The 14,383-nt window shown below is 38.1% G+C and overlaps 1 protein-coding gene across 2 annotated transcripts in view; it reads right to left on the bottom strand.

Annotated features, from left to right (window-relative positions):
• LOC149959101 (protein king tubby 1-like) overlaps nt 1–14,383 on the bottom strand; it is a 140,796-nt gene that overhangs the window by 124,692 nt on the left and 1,721 nt on the right. The window lies entirely within an intron of this gene.

Here is a 14,383-nt window from a genome sequence, read left to right as displayed (position 1 = left end):
TATTTATGAATAGGATCAAAAGAATTCCTCTCGCTCCAAGAGAGACAGTCCGTATACGTTTCGGTTTGGCGAGCGGATGAAGACGCGTTGTCTTGTATATCCGAAGAAGGTCCTTTACTCTGGTAAAACGAGGGAATTGCGTATTGTAGCAGATGGTGGGTGGAGTGGACTGAGCTCTCTATTAGCAATTCCCATTAACATTCCGGACATTCATATTGCTTCCGAATTTATTCACTCTTATCGCAAAAAGGCCGAAAATGGAAAAGAATGTTGCTTTTGGAAACGCGAAATACTTTTCACCAAAGACAATATAGACCTGGGTGTCCTTTATTCGAAATCACGGACTCGGGGTTACAAAGAGACATCCCTAGGTGTTTCTCCCCGATTTTTTTCAAACTCGGGGGTTAAGTAGACCTTCGTGTACCTTGAAAGCTCCAAAAGAGAAAAGTTTCAATAGACATTAGTTTTGCCATGGCAACCAAAAATGTTTTTCAAAACTCAAATTTCAACTTTATCTACGTAAAATAGCATGGTAAAATCACGACTTTTAAAAGGCTGTTAATTGGATGGTAAAACCAGCGATATTGAAATGACGTTGAACACCTTTAGGGTGTCCAACTGCAAGAGTTCAAGATGCGACAGCTCTCCGGATTCAATCGATAACAGTGAATATTGTATCGGAATTGAAATCTACGACTTTTCTTCGTTAAAGTTTCAACATGCAGGTACAACGTACAGTTCTAATTTAACTTTACAGTTTTCCAAGAATTCCTTAATGAGCGGAGATCTTGTATATTCTACAGTCTATAATAAGCGGAAGAGATCCACCGGAAGCATTAGATTGTTTCTTAATAGGCACTTCAATAAATCATCCTCCCAGGAAATCGCCAAGAAGTAATATTTCCGAGAGCCAGGATCCGCAAGGTATCGTTTATATAGGGCTTGTTGAAATAATGGAAACTTTTCACCTGTAAACAGAACGCAGTGTTTTCACCAAGCCACAATATGTCAAAAAATCTACCTGGTTAAAAGGGTACGCCATGGGGAACGCTTGTTGCTGCCTTAAACGTTAAAATTTTTCATTATTTTAACAAGCACTATATAAACAGTGACTTGCAGGTCTTGGCTCTGGGAAATATTACTTCTTGGCGATTTCGTGGGAGGATGAACTATTGAAGCGTCTATTGCGTCAAGGGCAAATAAATTTGCAAATACATAGTTTGTACCTAAGGGAGGGGCCTATGGTCTCCATGGAAACCTGGAGGGGAGATCAAAAATACTAATATAGGTAGCCATTTTGTTGGTAATCTCATCGAAGCGACAAAACGTACGATAATTAAATTTAGGCTTTAAAATTAGAATTATGCTTTAAAATTTTTTAAATTATATCGTTATGGGCCCTAAGCAAAACAAGATAAGATTTTAAACCCGGGTTATTTAAATAAAGTAGAAAATGACGACAGGAATATCTACGAAAAGAAGTCGGCAAAGTTAATAAAATTAGGCCTTTGTGGCGATCCCTTTTATAATTAAGTTCGGTATCGAATCAAATGACAATTTTCGGTCTGCCTTTATAATTGAACTACTCGAACAATTTTTAACGTGAAACTAAATTCATTACCTTTGAATATAAATAAAATCCACAAGGCGAAATACGCTAATACCAAGGATGATGATATGCTACTTAGTTCGGTTGCGAGTCCAAGTCAGTGTCGAAAAACGGTTCCGTAAGAAAATTGAGATTAAACGCATTCTCGCAAGCTCAAAATTTGTGTTAGCGTCGAGTTCGGACTACTTATTTTCTTTCAATTTTTTTCTATTAGATAGTAGCGGCAATGAGAGTAGCGGAGGTTTCTCTAACTATGCTGTACAGCCAAAGGTAGCGGAGAGAGGATTTTCAGCTCCCTGGAGGGACTGATTTCTAACTCTTTGGGGCGTATAGTTCATTCCTTCCCACATATACTTTTACTCTAAGGTTCGACTTTTACAATAAAGATTGAAGTGAGATTGGAATAGCTCGTAGAACGCGTCGCGATAGACTCCATCGCCATCTCTTTTTAATCAAAGAACTAAAAGCTACCTATGTGAGAAAATTCAGCTGGCGAGAGTGCGTTTAAAGCAAGTGACGGCTCGACGTGAAGTAGCTCTTTTTTCAATAGATGTCGCTAGCGTCGAAATCAAAAATGCGGTACTTATAGGTACACCTCACGTTGATTGGATCGTTTCTAAATTGGTCAATAACATAAACTACAACAATCATAAACAATATTTTTTCGCGGGTTATATAATTAAGGTTAAAGTCTACTAAATAGAGTATAAGTTGTCTAACTATAATACTCTACAATGGCTCTCTGACGACGTTATCATTTGGCTATTTTGAATTTTAGCTTACTTTGCCATAAATAGATGGCACCACGCTCTCCTGTAAAGTCGCGTTTTTCAAAGAATCGGTTAGATTCATGGCCATCTCTAATAACAGGGGCCTTTCATAATACAGGTGGCAATGATAGATCCGCCACTTTCTTTAAAAAATAGGAAGTATCATACTTATGGTAAATGTTACTTATGCTTCAACCGGTACCTTTCGACGAGTAACATAATGTAAATCACGTACTCGATGTTTCAACAGCTCTCAGGATTAAAGCCAAGTTTGTAAAGGTATGGTGCTAACATTTTTTCAGAGTTCAGGACGATAATAGACAGTTCGAATGCGAGTCCAAACCGAGTGCTAGGAAAACTACCCGTACACCAATTGGAAGTGTCATACTTATGGTTATTATGTTATAATTATATTGTATTTATTTTTGGTTGTATATTTTTCAGTGTCTAGATCCTCGTCTTCAGCAAAAAGGGATATAGGGGCGGCCAATGAACTTGGTAGTATAACTGTGTTTTAGCGTGTGAGGTATTTGACCTTGGTCACAGCTACATTTTTATGGGAATATTTTTATTGCGCAATATTTTCATTGACTATGAACTATTTCACTGGAAAATTATTCTTCCGCCGCCGTAAAACGTAGTTCTTAAAACGGATCCCTAAGTGTAAAATTCATTCTTGATCAAAACTAAAGTTTTAAATGTTTACATTCTACAATTTCACACACGGTTACTTCTTTTTATAGCCTAATTTGCAAATCAAAAGATCAACAAGACGTTCAATATGCTTACACGTACCTTTTTTTGTCTTGAAAAAATAGTTTTTGGCCCAAAAAGTTGAATCGCAAAATAACGCCAAGTATTTGGGTTTGAATTTTCGCCGCCATCTTAAGGTGTATCGCCAGCGCCAGCAGCACCTTAGTGAGCGATTTGCGAACTAACCTAACTTTTAAAATCGCGCAATTTAGGCTTAGGTCTCGTATAACTGGAACGCGCAGTGCGTGCAAAAAAATCTTTCACGTCTTCAGCAGCGCGCGCTTTTATGTTGTTTTTCTGTCTCACCGATTTCTCACCAGGTGTCACGGTGGACGCGAGCTTTTCAATTTTCCGAAATTTCTTTATTTTATTAAAAATTAACCACTTAATACTTTTTTATGCGGTTTTCGCCTTAAATTTTAGTTTTTAACGGGCTATAGGGCTATCTAACTGGTTAAAGCTTGACCGTTTCCCTTTAATTATAAAATAGACCTCAAAATCTTTCCCAATCGTCTCTAGAACGTTTTCATCAAGGATTCCATTTTGGGTGGGGTTTCAACTGTACAACCCCGTTTTTGACCTCCCCCTTGATCCATTTCAAGGGGGAAGATGAACCCCCAAGCCCCTCTAAATACACCTTTGGCTTGCACCAATTTTATTGTCTCTTTTGAGTAACGTATTCCTGATCTCATTTACAAACCAGTCAACCGAAGTAGAAGCTAAAATACGCGTTCAGTTCTTGACGTTCTAACCATAATAACTTTGGCCTTCGTCATTTTAATCATATATAAGGTAATTAACGGACCCTAGGCGACACTTTTGCCAGATTTATACTTGACAGGATTGGAATGGATGACGTCCCCGTGGCAACTGCGTTACATTTACGTAAGGGCTATTATATCGAACCTCAACAAGAATGTATGCAGGCGATCAAAGAATACGTGGGCAACACCCGGTTCGTCCAGTGATATCCCGAAAGAAAACCACGCCCCTTTGCCTTTCCCGGCGTAATCTTTCCCCCGGGGGAAGACATTCCACTACTACCACAGGCTCTGCCTCACCGGGTTGGAAGAGAATAGCATCCGGATATCATGAAAACAAAGGCTACACCTCACCGTGAAGTCGAATACATTTTTGACCGCAATATTCCGTAAACATAGTTTAATCTAGCGCGTATTATCTGTCGGAAGGCGTGATGGACGATGTCAAAATGACGGCAACGAAAAAATGTCGTATTCCGAAGCGGTTTTTCGTATAATTAATTTAGGGAAATGAAACAGGGGCTGAGACACCCCCGAAACCGTACAAGGGGGACTAATTATTCGTTTTAAGGATTTTCAAAGTCACCAGCGTCGCTCAAGCGGAAGAAACGAATGGCTTCTGCCCAAGCGCGTCTCGCTCAAAGGCCGACACGATGGCCGCCGTTATCTCAGCCTCAGTTAATTAGATTGCTCCGTAAACTCTCACGACCGTAGAACAGACACGCCACTCTAGAGACAAAGTCTAGTGACTCGCGATTACCGGCACTTTTAGAGCAAAATTCGTAAGGATAATCTTCGGTTTTTTTTGCATTCAGTTGTCTCATAAACCGCGTTCACACTAGACACTTTGGAAACGTTTGAAACGGTTTCGAAAGATCAAATTAAACATTTTCGGGGTCAACTGTATTAATAGACATACAATAAATACATTCGACACCAAGATTTTACAATTTGAACGCGGTTATAGAGGGGTCCGAAATTTGCAAATTTCGCAGGTTTTGAATCTGAAAATCCGCGCTCACACTTGACAATGATATAGATTCAAATCGATTCAGATCGATTCAAATCGATTCAAAACGTTTCGAAAGAGTGGTGTGAACCAGGCTATATTGATTTAAACCGATTCAAACCGTTTTCTACCGTGTGGACGTAGCTAAAGTTATTTCAGAAATCAGAAACGTCTTTTGAGATTTCAGTGCACGATTTTCTCGTTGATTTTTGGTCTTTTATGCGGTTTTCGGCCAGATTTTGAAATTTCAAGTTAATTTCAAGATTTGTAAAATCTTATTTCTCTAGAGTTTACGGACCCCTCGTCTCTCATAATCAGCACCATTTTAGGCCCCAGTCATCGAGCGTCTTTTAATGCCATTAATTCAGGTGGCCTGGTTACAATGCGTAGGAAGGTGGTAGCAAGCCCGTCATGCCACGGCAGCACTTTCTATTACCATTAACCTCAACAACTCTTTATGGAAATAACAAGATTAAACTATCAAGGGCTAGATATAAAGAATTTATCTAATTGAATAAGAAAGTCAAAGATTTAAATGACTTGAGAAGTAAAGTTAACGATTCCATTTTTTTTAAACTTTCTATTTACGTTTACTATTTAAAATTTATTAATTAAATAAAGTATTATAAAATCTATTTATTTTGTAGTTTAAATATTGCTTTTGATGTTATGTTCGATTAAGAATGTATAATAATTTTTCCCGACACCAGATGGGGCTCACGCTTCAATCACGTCAGAAGACGTCGGTGTTAGGGAACCAATGAGATACTGGGCTTATTTTATTGATGTTTAGGGGGAGGAGCTAAAAGCAAGTGCTCTTTTTTCAACAGATGTCGCTAGCGTCGAATTCAAAACAAGATGATTAAGCCACATTTTGACCCAAAAAGCGAGACATAAAACTACCATTCGCGTTGATTGGCTCGTTTGTAAATTTGACGATAAATTATAGTAATTTTTAACAATATATTTAATATGGGATATATAATTATGGTTAAAGTCTACTAAGTAGAGTATAAGTTGTCTAATTATAATACTCTACAATGGTTTTCTGACGACGTTATTGTTTCGCTATTTCAGTTCCCATTAATAGATGGCTCCACGCTCTCCAGTAAAGTCGTTTTTCGAATTAAGAATCGGATATTTCATGGCTATCTCTAATAACAAGGGCCTTATCATAATACAAGTGGCAATGATAGAGCCGACAGTTGCTTTAATGGTAGAGCGTGAAGTCGATTGTGAGAATGGCCAAGAATATTTATTCTCCCAAAGTATAACCAATAATGCTTTTATTTTTACTTTGGTTGTTGAGATAAACCATTTTAATCGTTCCCTGAAACGTACCTCGTTTGATTAAAGCACACGCTGGTGACGTTTTTAATACACCCTTTCCTACCCCCTTTCTTTGCGGGGTAAACTAGATCATAATTATCATGGACCGCCTTAGCATTATCTCTAAGTATATATTAATACAAAGCATTCTTAGCTTAGACAAGAATTCGTTCACTTTCGCCTCGCAGCCAGAGGAACCGGGTTTGAGCTCAGCTGGTGGCCTACCGCGTTGAGTTTGCGAGTTTTATCCCCTTGAGTTCTTCGGTTTCCCTTTCCATAGTAACGTGTTGAGGTTAATGGTAATAGTTAGTGTTGGCGTGGCATTAGGTGCTTGCCCCCCCCCCCCCTTCATCCTACGCATTGTAATTGGAGCCTAGCGCCGATTTAATTTCGATCGGTGCTGCCGTTACTTTTTTATTTAATTTTTCGCTATTCTTATCTTTCCATTTAACCAATGGAGATCGGATTGAAACCGGTTGTATGATGAACAAAGAAGCCCACGGGCCCTGCCATGGGTTAATGCGGCCCTGCCGGTAACGGGATATTGGAGGATTCTGACGACTTGCAGCTATGTTACAAATTAAGTCAAACCGTTTAGACTTTCTTACACCTAAGCTTTTTACTCTAGCTTCAAAAATAGCAATGGTTTCCGTTAATACGACTTTAGATAATTTGTATCAGCTAACACTCGTTCTAAAGCCACAATTTAGGTCAAGTTTCTGAAGCAATTTAATTGGGAAACATACACGCGACTCTCAGCGACTTCCTCGGGTTATCCGTTTTCAACCATATTCTGCTTTGTTATAAATATGGAATCAAACCTATTTCTTTAATAATTCAGACCATATTTCTCGACCCACCAAGTACAATTGTTAGTGTCGCGGTTTGTGGCATTTTGAGAATTATATCAATAACTGAATTGCTTTGAAAGTTGTAGATACGTGGCCACCAATTTTAAAATACGGGACTTGAAAGGATTTTAAGGAGCGCATTGCGGGTGTCCCTCCAACGATGTAAACAAATCCACAACAGAAATAAAAGTGAGGGCGAATTTTTAACAAATAATAAAAATTTAAAGATTTATCATTTTTCCAAATACAAAAACCGTTTAATACATTAATTAAATTAATTCAAATATTAGAAGCAAGTCAATAAAGGCATATTTCCAAATTTGGAGCCCATAAAGTAAGCCCGGAATTTTTCAACGTTGGCATGTTGTGCCTACTCTACAGCTAGCGGGGCTACTGGGTTAGATATAAACCCAAAACCCGTTTCCATCCAATAGAACTTGCCGCACTTTGGCTCTGAGGTAGCGAGAAAGGCTTGCTCGTTACGCATCAAAGAGATCACACAAAAAAACTCTCTATCGGAAGCCATATTTAATAGGGGCATTTTTTACTTGGGCGAAAGAATAGGGCGCATTCAAAGGCGTTTAAGAGGTGTCGTTAGTTTTATAAAGTAGCTGCAGGGGGCGCTAGTGTCTAAACAACCATTATTCCGCTTCCAAGGCTCGAAAAAGAAGCTAGTTGGTCAATGTATTATCTCGACAGCGACGAATGGGGTGTTGTCTACTTTTAACGGCGAGAAGCAAACGGAAAGACGAAGATTCACGTAGATTGCTGATATCGGAAAAGAAAAAAATAAATAGAGCTCGTTTTTGGACGATACAAAGCGACCGGATCGATACCGAAAATATGTGGGTCATCATCTGGGGCGCCGCGCGCGACACCGTTTTATCGGTCCTGGCACGCGATTCCGTACGTCACAACACTGTTGCCCTTGACCTCTTTACGGAGTGACGTGCCACAAACGTCCGGTATACGTCCGTTTGTATTTCTAGCGAGAATGACGAAATATGATTGGTTGGATCTGCTGACGACGCGAAAAGGGGTTGGGTCAACTTTCAAACTACCCCCACCGTTAAACTGCCAAATTTTCACGAAATAGAAGATAAATTTTCATAGAAGTGCGAAATTTTTGACCAAATATTTACCATAACTAAAACGATACAGGGCCAATAACTTGAAATGTGTATTAGCTAGGAATTTGACATTCTCTTGATAACGGAAATTTCTATGACCTTGATCCATGTCTTCAAGGTCAATTAAAATTAACTCGAGAACCATTAGAGATGCAATGTTAGTTTCAATTCGAAAAGTGTTCCCCGTCATATTTTAGGTCTAAAAAGCTTTGATACCACCTAATTTGGTCTATAAGAAGGTCGTAAATCCATTGGTTTTCGAGATAAACTTAGAATAACCTTGAAGACGCCCTACCAGATGAGTACGTCTAGTAAATTTTGATACTCTAGTATGAGTATTATTCCAGTTATTAGCCCTTCAACCTGGTCTCTGGTACATTATTTTCATCACGATCTTGCTGTTTTTGTTTAAATTCTCTGGACTTGTTTTTGGTCAAATAAGGAAAGATCAAAGTTATATATACCTAAAATGTGAAGGGGAACACTTTTATAGTTGAAACCAACTCTGTATCTCAAATAAGTTAAGTTAGAAGAGACCACCTATGGACTGTGAGAAGGATGATAAAATACGCGAAAAAGTAGATTAGTCCATAATTAAAAGGGATAATATATCTAAATCCTAAACAAATTTGAAGAAATTAAAAAACTTACTAATAACTCGTACCGATAGGTCTTCGAGCAACGCGAAACTCGGATCAAATAGATCTTCGAGTAATAAACTAAATTAAAAATAAATAAAATAGCCAGAAATTCCAACGGTAGACCGGTTTCGTTCTATTTGGAACTCATCAGTACCGTGCGGGAAATCTGGCTGGCGACTATCAAATCGAAAAGAGAAACTAAGCCTAAACATTAAAAATTTCAAAACGCGTTGCAGGGGGGAGTGTGGTGGTGAATAGTATATACGATAAGTTAAGTTAGAAGAAACCACCTATGGACTGTGAGAAGGATAATAAAATACGCGAAAAAGTAGATAAGTCCATAATTAAAAGGGATAATATAGCTAAATCCTAAACAAATTTGAAGAAATTTAAAAACTTACTAATAACTCGTACCGATAGGTCTTCGAGCAACGCGAATCTCGGATCAAATAGATCTTCGAGTAATAAACTACATAAAAACTAAATAAAATAGCCAGAAATTCCAATGGTAGACCGGTTTCGTTCTATTTCGAACTCATCAGTACCGTGCGGGAAATCTGGCTGGCGACTGTCAAATCTAAAGGAGAAACTAAGCCTAAACATTAAAAATTTCAAAACGCGTTGCATAGCAACGGAAAGCCGAAAAAGGGGGGAGTGTGGTGGATATACGATAAGTTAAGTTATGGACTAATCTACTTTTTCGCGTATTTTATCATCCTGTATCTCAAATGGTTCTCGAGATAAATTTTAAATGGCCTTGAACACACGGAAATGTCCGTTATCAAGTGACCCCCTGCACGTTCTATGTGTCCTTAAAATATCAAATTCCTAGCGAAAATACATTTTGAATTATTGGCACTGTATCGTTTTTAATTAACACCCGAGTCAATGGTAAGAACTTCATTACTGAAATTTGTAGTCTGAGTCTCTGAGAGTATATTAATTAAGAATTTACCAAATTATTTACGTGAAAAGTAAGGGATGTCACTAAGCCTTGCCTCAAAATGTGAAAATGATAACGTTTTACACACATTTCGTGCATGCGCAATGGGGACTTCCATTTATTCACCGATTTCCTCTGATAGAGGGTTTATAACAATCTTTTCTGCTACATAATGGAGTTTTAAGCTGGAGCGGTATAACCCTGTGTTTAATTAATCCAAGAGGGAGTTTGAATGCCAAATATTTGGGGACTTCCCGCAGTTTATTCAAAAACATTAGATAGGTTAACGTGTAGGAGAGAAGACGTAACTTTATTGTGGACACTACACAGTCCATACACCTTCTCCCTACGATTCGATTTCTTCCAATTTACATTTCCCCGCTGCGACTGAAATTAGATGAACTTTGGTATTTAACGAGGTCTGTTACGCAAGAAGCTAGGGGTGGACAATTTTCCGATCGTTATTATCGCCTTGTTAGAAGTCGAGACCGACTTGGTCGATATCACCTTGCCAGAGGTGGTTGAATCAGCCTATTTTCAATAATAATAAGCTTTTAGTATATTTTCGAGATAAGCATTTTGAAAGTTGAATAATCAAATGGAACACCACTAGGGTGACTGAGAAATATCGAAGCAGTTACCGGAAACCTTTGAGTCCAACGACAATGATTCTGGAAAAGTAGCCTATATGGTCAAAATGGCCTTAGTTACGCCACTGCCCAACAGACACTTCGGCCAGTCAAGGCCGCGAGTGAACAGCCATCTGATATCCAATTACAGAAGCACTTAAGCGGTTCGATTATAATAATCAGCTATGCTAATATCCACGGTGACGGTACCACCTTAGGCCCCAGTCATCGAGCGACTTTTAATGCCATTAATTCAGCTGGCCGGGTTACAATTCGTAGCAAGGTGGTGGCAACTGGCAAGCCCTTCGTGGCCAACAGCTCCCTACGCCAGCGGTTCCCAAAAGGTGTTCCACGGAACCCCAGGGTTCCGAGGAAGGGTCACAGTTGTTCCGAGAATTCGCAGCGCGGCCATCTTTGTTTGTGTCAAGAGTCTTTTAAGATAAGTTAAAAAAAAAGAGTTGGGGTTCCGCCAGAATTAGTTGGATAATTTAGGGTTCCATAGAAAACAAATTGGGAACCGCTGCCCTACGCAGATGGATTACATAAAACATATCTCTCATTTATCATCTATAAACCTAATTTCCCAACAACTAACGTCACTCAATCGATTGAATTAAATCATTATCAAATGGATTAAATCATAATTAAATGATTAACTTGGAATTGAAATAATTAACTCGTAATTTGAATAATGTAATCTAATTTGAAATTATTAAATCGAGATTGAAATTATTAATTCGAGATTGAAATTATTAAATCGAGATTCAAATGATTAAATCGAGATTCAAATGATTAAATTATTAAATCGAGATTGAAATTATTATATCTAGCTCGAATTATTTGATTACATTTAGCTTAAATTGATTACATTTAGCTTGAATTGATTACATGTAGCTTGAATTTATTAAATCTAGCTTGAAATTATTACATCTAGCTTGAAATGATTACATCTAGATTGAAATGATTACATCTAGATTGAAATGATTACATCTAGCTTGAAATGATTACATCTAGATTGAAATTATTACGTCTAGCTTGAAATGATTACATCTAGCTTGAATTGATTACATCTAGCTTTAAATGAGATTAAAATGATTAAAGCGAGATTAAAATGATAAAATCTAGCTTTAAATTAAAATGATAAATCTAGCTTTAAATTAAAATAAAATGATTAAAGTTAGATTAAAATGATTAAATCGAGATGGAAATGATTAAATCGAGATGGAAATGATTAAATCGAGATGGAAATGATTAAATCGAGATTAAAATGATTAAATCATGATTAATCTTTTAATAAATTAATCACGATTATTACCTGTCCCTCGTAAAACACATATCTTTACTCTGAGCTGTAGGTACTACCTACATCTCAACTATTGATTTTGATCTTAACTATTATATTTCGATAGAAGCCTTTATCCAATTCATTTTCGTGCAATAATAAACAGTCTCCAGGAAGGAACAATTTTGGTAAATGCAATATTCAGAAGTGGGTGTATTTCCTATTACAGTAAAAGGCAATTACCTTTTGATCGTCGATTCCTCTTCGATTTTTCGGAATTTCAGGCGGAAAAGAGTTTTGCCGTAGATCTTAAACGCACTCTCGCAAGCTCAAAATTTGTGTTAGCGTCGAGTTCGGACTACTTATTTTCTTTCAATTTTTTCTATTAGATAGTAGCGGCAATGAGAGTAGCGGAGGTTTCTCTAACTACCCTGTACAGCCAAAGGTAGCGGAGAGAGGATTTTCAGCCCCCTGGAGTGACTGATTTCTAACTCTTTGGGGCATATAGTTCATTCCTTCCCACATATACTTTTACTCTAAGGTTCGACTTTTACAATAAAGATTGAAGTGAGATTGGAATAGCTCGTAGCACGCGTCGCGATAGACTCCATCGCCATCTCTTTTTAATCAAAGAACTAAAAGCTGTGAGAAAATTCAGCTGGCGAGAGTGCGTTTAAAGGGCCTTATTGACGTTTGAAAAAATCTGGATGACTAGCAATCCGTGATAACATATCCAATCACATTCTGGTAATGGCTGCGTTCAACAACTATCAACGGAGAAAAACCGCTGAGTTATCGTTGAGTTCTTTTAATCAACGCTACGTCACAAAAATCTAAAAGTTGTTGTACGATTTCATAGTTCGCTGACTTAACGAACAAAATATCGTCTGCTACCCCTCCTTTAACTTTTTCGAATGACGTCACAACACCGATGAGCAACGGAAAAACCTGCTCCTCCGACCGCTGACTTCGTTGAGCAACATGACGTAGAAACCGGAAGTTCAAAAAAGCGTACAGTAAGCTCAACGCTCAGAGCTGACCTCAGCGCTGAGTCCGCTGAGTCCCGCTGAACGTAGCCAATGTTTCAGCCCCATTTCCGGAACTTTCGCGGAAAGTAGCAAACTTCAAACGACATCATTTAAGTGAAAATTTTCTTAAAGATTAAATAAATTTTAATAAAAAATAAATAATTAATTTAAATAATACATAATTAACTCTGTTCAGATGGCGTTAGTCAAAGAATGGTTATCATTACGGCATTCCTGTATTATAATGGTTGCAATAATTGTTTGCAATAGGCGACGTAGGGAATAGATGACAGTTTTACGGAACCAATGAAATTTGAGGGGCTAGGAGCAACAAATACAAGGAGAACGCAGCTAGCCTTTAAACACGCTAAGGCAGTGTTGTGTACACATTTCATTGGACGAGCCTTTACGCTGCACGTTTTACGGGCGGGGGCAGACAATTTCCGAATTTTCCCCTTCCGACGGCAGCAGGCGCTAAAGCGTCTAACCAATGGAAACTGTACACAAAAAATCCACGACTTTTGAGGGGCTGCGTTCTCCTTGTGTGGGATGCTGTGTTTGTTGCTCCTAGGTTATATGCACCAAGAATAAATGTGTAATTTGAGCAAGAATTAACCGTACAATGCCGCCATTTTGCTGGTGTATATTTTTTGGTAAAACGTGAGGGTTAACAGTTCAATCGTCTGTTTGCGGATTTTAATTATTTTCAAATGATTGATAATTTAGTTTCACGTTAAAAATTGTTCGAGTAGTTCAATTATAAAGGGAAACCGAAAATTGACATTTTTTCGATACCAAACGTAATTATAAAAGGATTCACCACAAAGGCCTCATTTTATGAACTTTGCCAACTTCTTTATTTAGATGTTCCTGCGTCATTTGCTCTTTAATTTAAATAACCCGGGTTTAAAATCTGTTTTTGTTTAAGTGTCATAAAGGAATTCATTTAAAAATTTTAAAGCATAAATTTAGTTTTCGTACTTTTTGTCCCGGTTTCCATGGAGACCATAGGCCCTTCCCACAGCTGCAAACTATGTATACTTGACTATCAAATATTTTAGCATTTCGAATTGTTGAGAAGGCAGCAAAAGACCGCTTCAGTTTTACAAAAATATGACATGGTTGATATTTAACTCAAAGCTCAAAATTTAAAACAGTAATAGAAGACTTTTAAAGTTGGAAAGGGAAGATTTACCTCCAGGCGTATCTAAATGACCAATTGCGTCTGAGGCCGTTTACAAATTACGTCACGCAATAAGGGGGGGGGGCGAAGCGTTGGTACAAGCCTTACTACATTTTACAGAGGACAGGACTTGCTCAAATGTTACGTCACATACCATAGCTTTATTCCGGAACCAAAATAATTTAGTGTTACAATCAAATTTAGTTTATTATTAGTTTGCTAAAGGCAAAACAATAAATGGAAAGGCTCAATTTTGAAAGAAACTTTTAAGGTTTAATGAGTATTTGTGACCAGGGCCGTCCTAAGGCATGGGCTAAATGGGCTACAGTCCAGGGCCCCCAGTCAATTTTGGGGGCCCGGAAAGGCCAGCCATACAATTTCTACTCAAGGGATAAGGGTTTAGTTGGGGTGGCGGAGTGGTTAGCGCTTTCGCCTCGCAGACAGAGGAGCTGGGTTCGATCCCAA

The sequence above is a fragment of the Leiobunum rupestre genome, chromosome 2 (assembly GCF_980474605.1).
Source record: "Leiobunum rupestre chromosome 2, qqLeiRupe1.1.hap1, whole genome shotgun sequence".
NCBI classification, from domain to species: Eukaryota; Metazoa; Arthropoda; class Arachnida; order Opiliones; family Sclerosomatidae; genus Leiobunum; species Leiobunum rupestre.
Note: the sequence above shows the minus strand (reverse complement) of the source record. Positions and strands in the feature narration are given on the sequence as shown.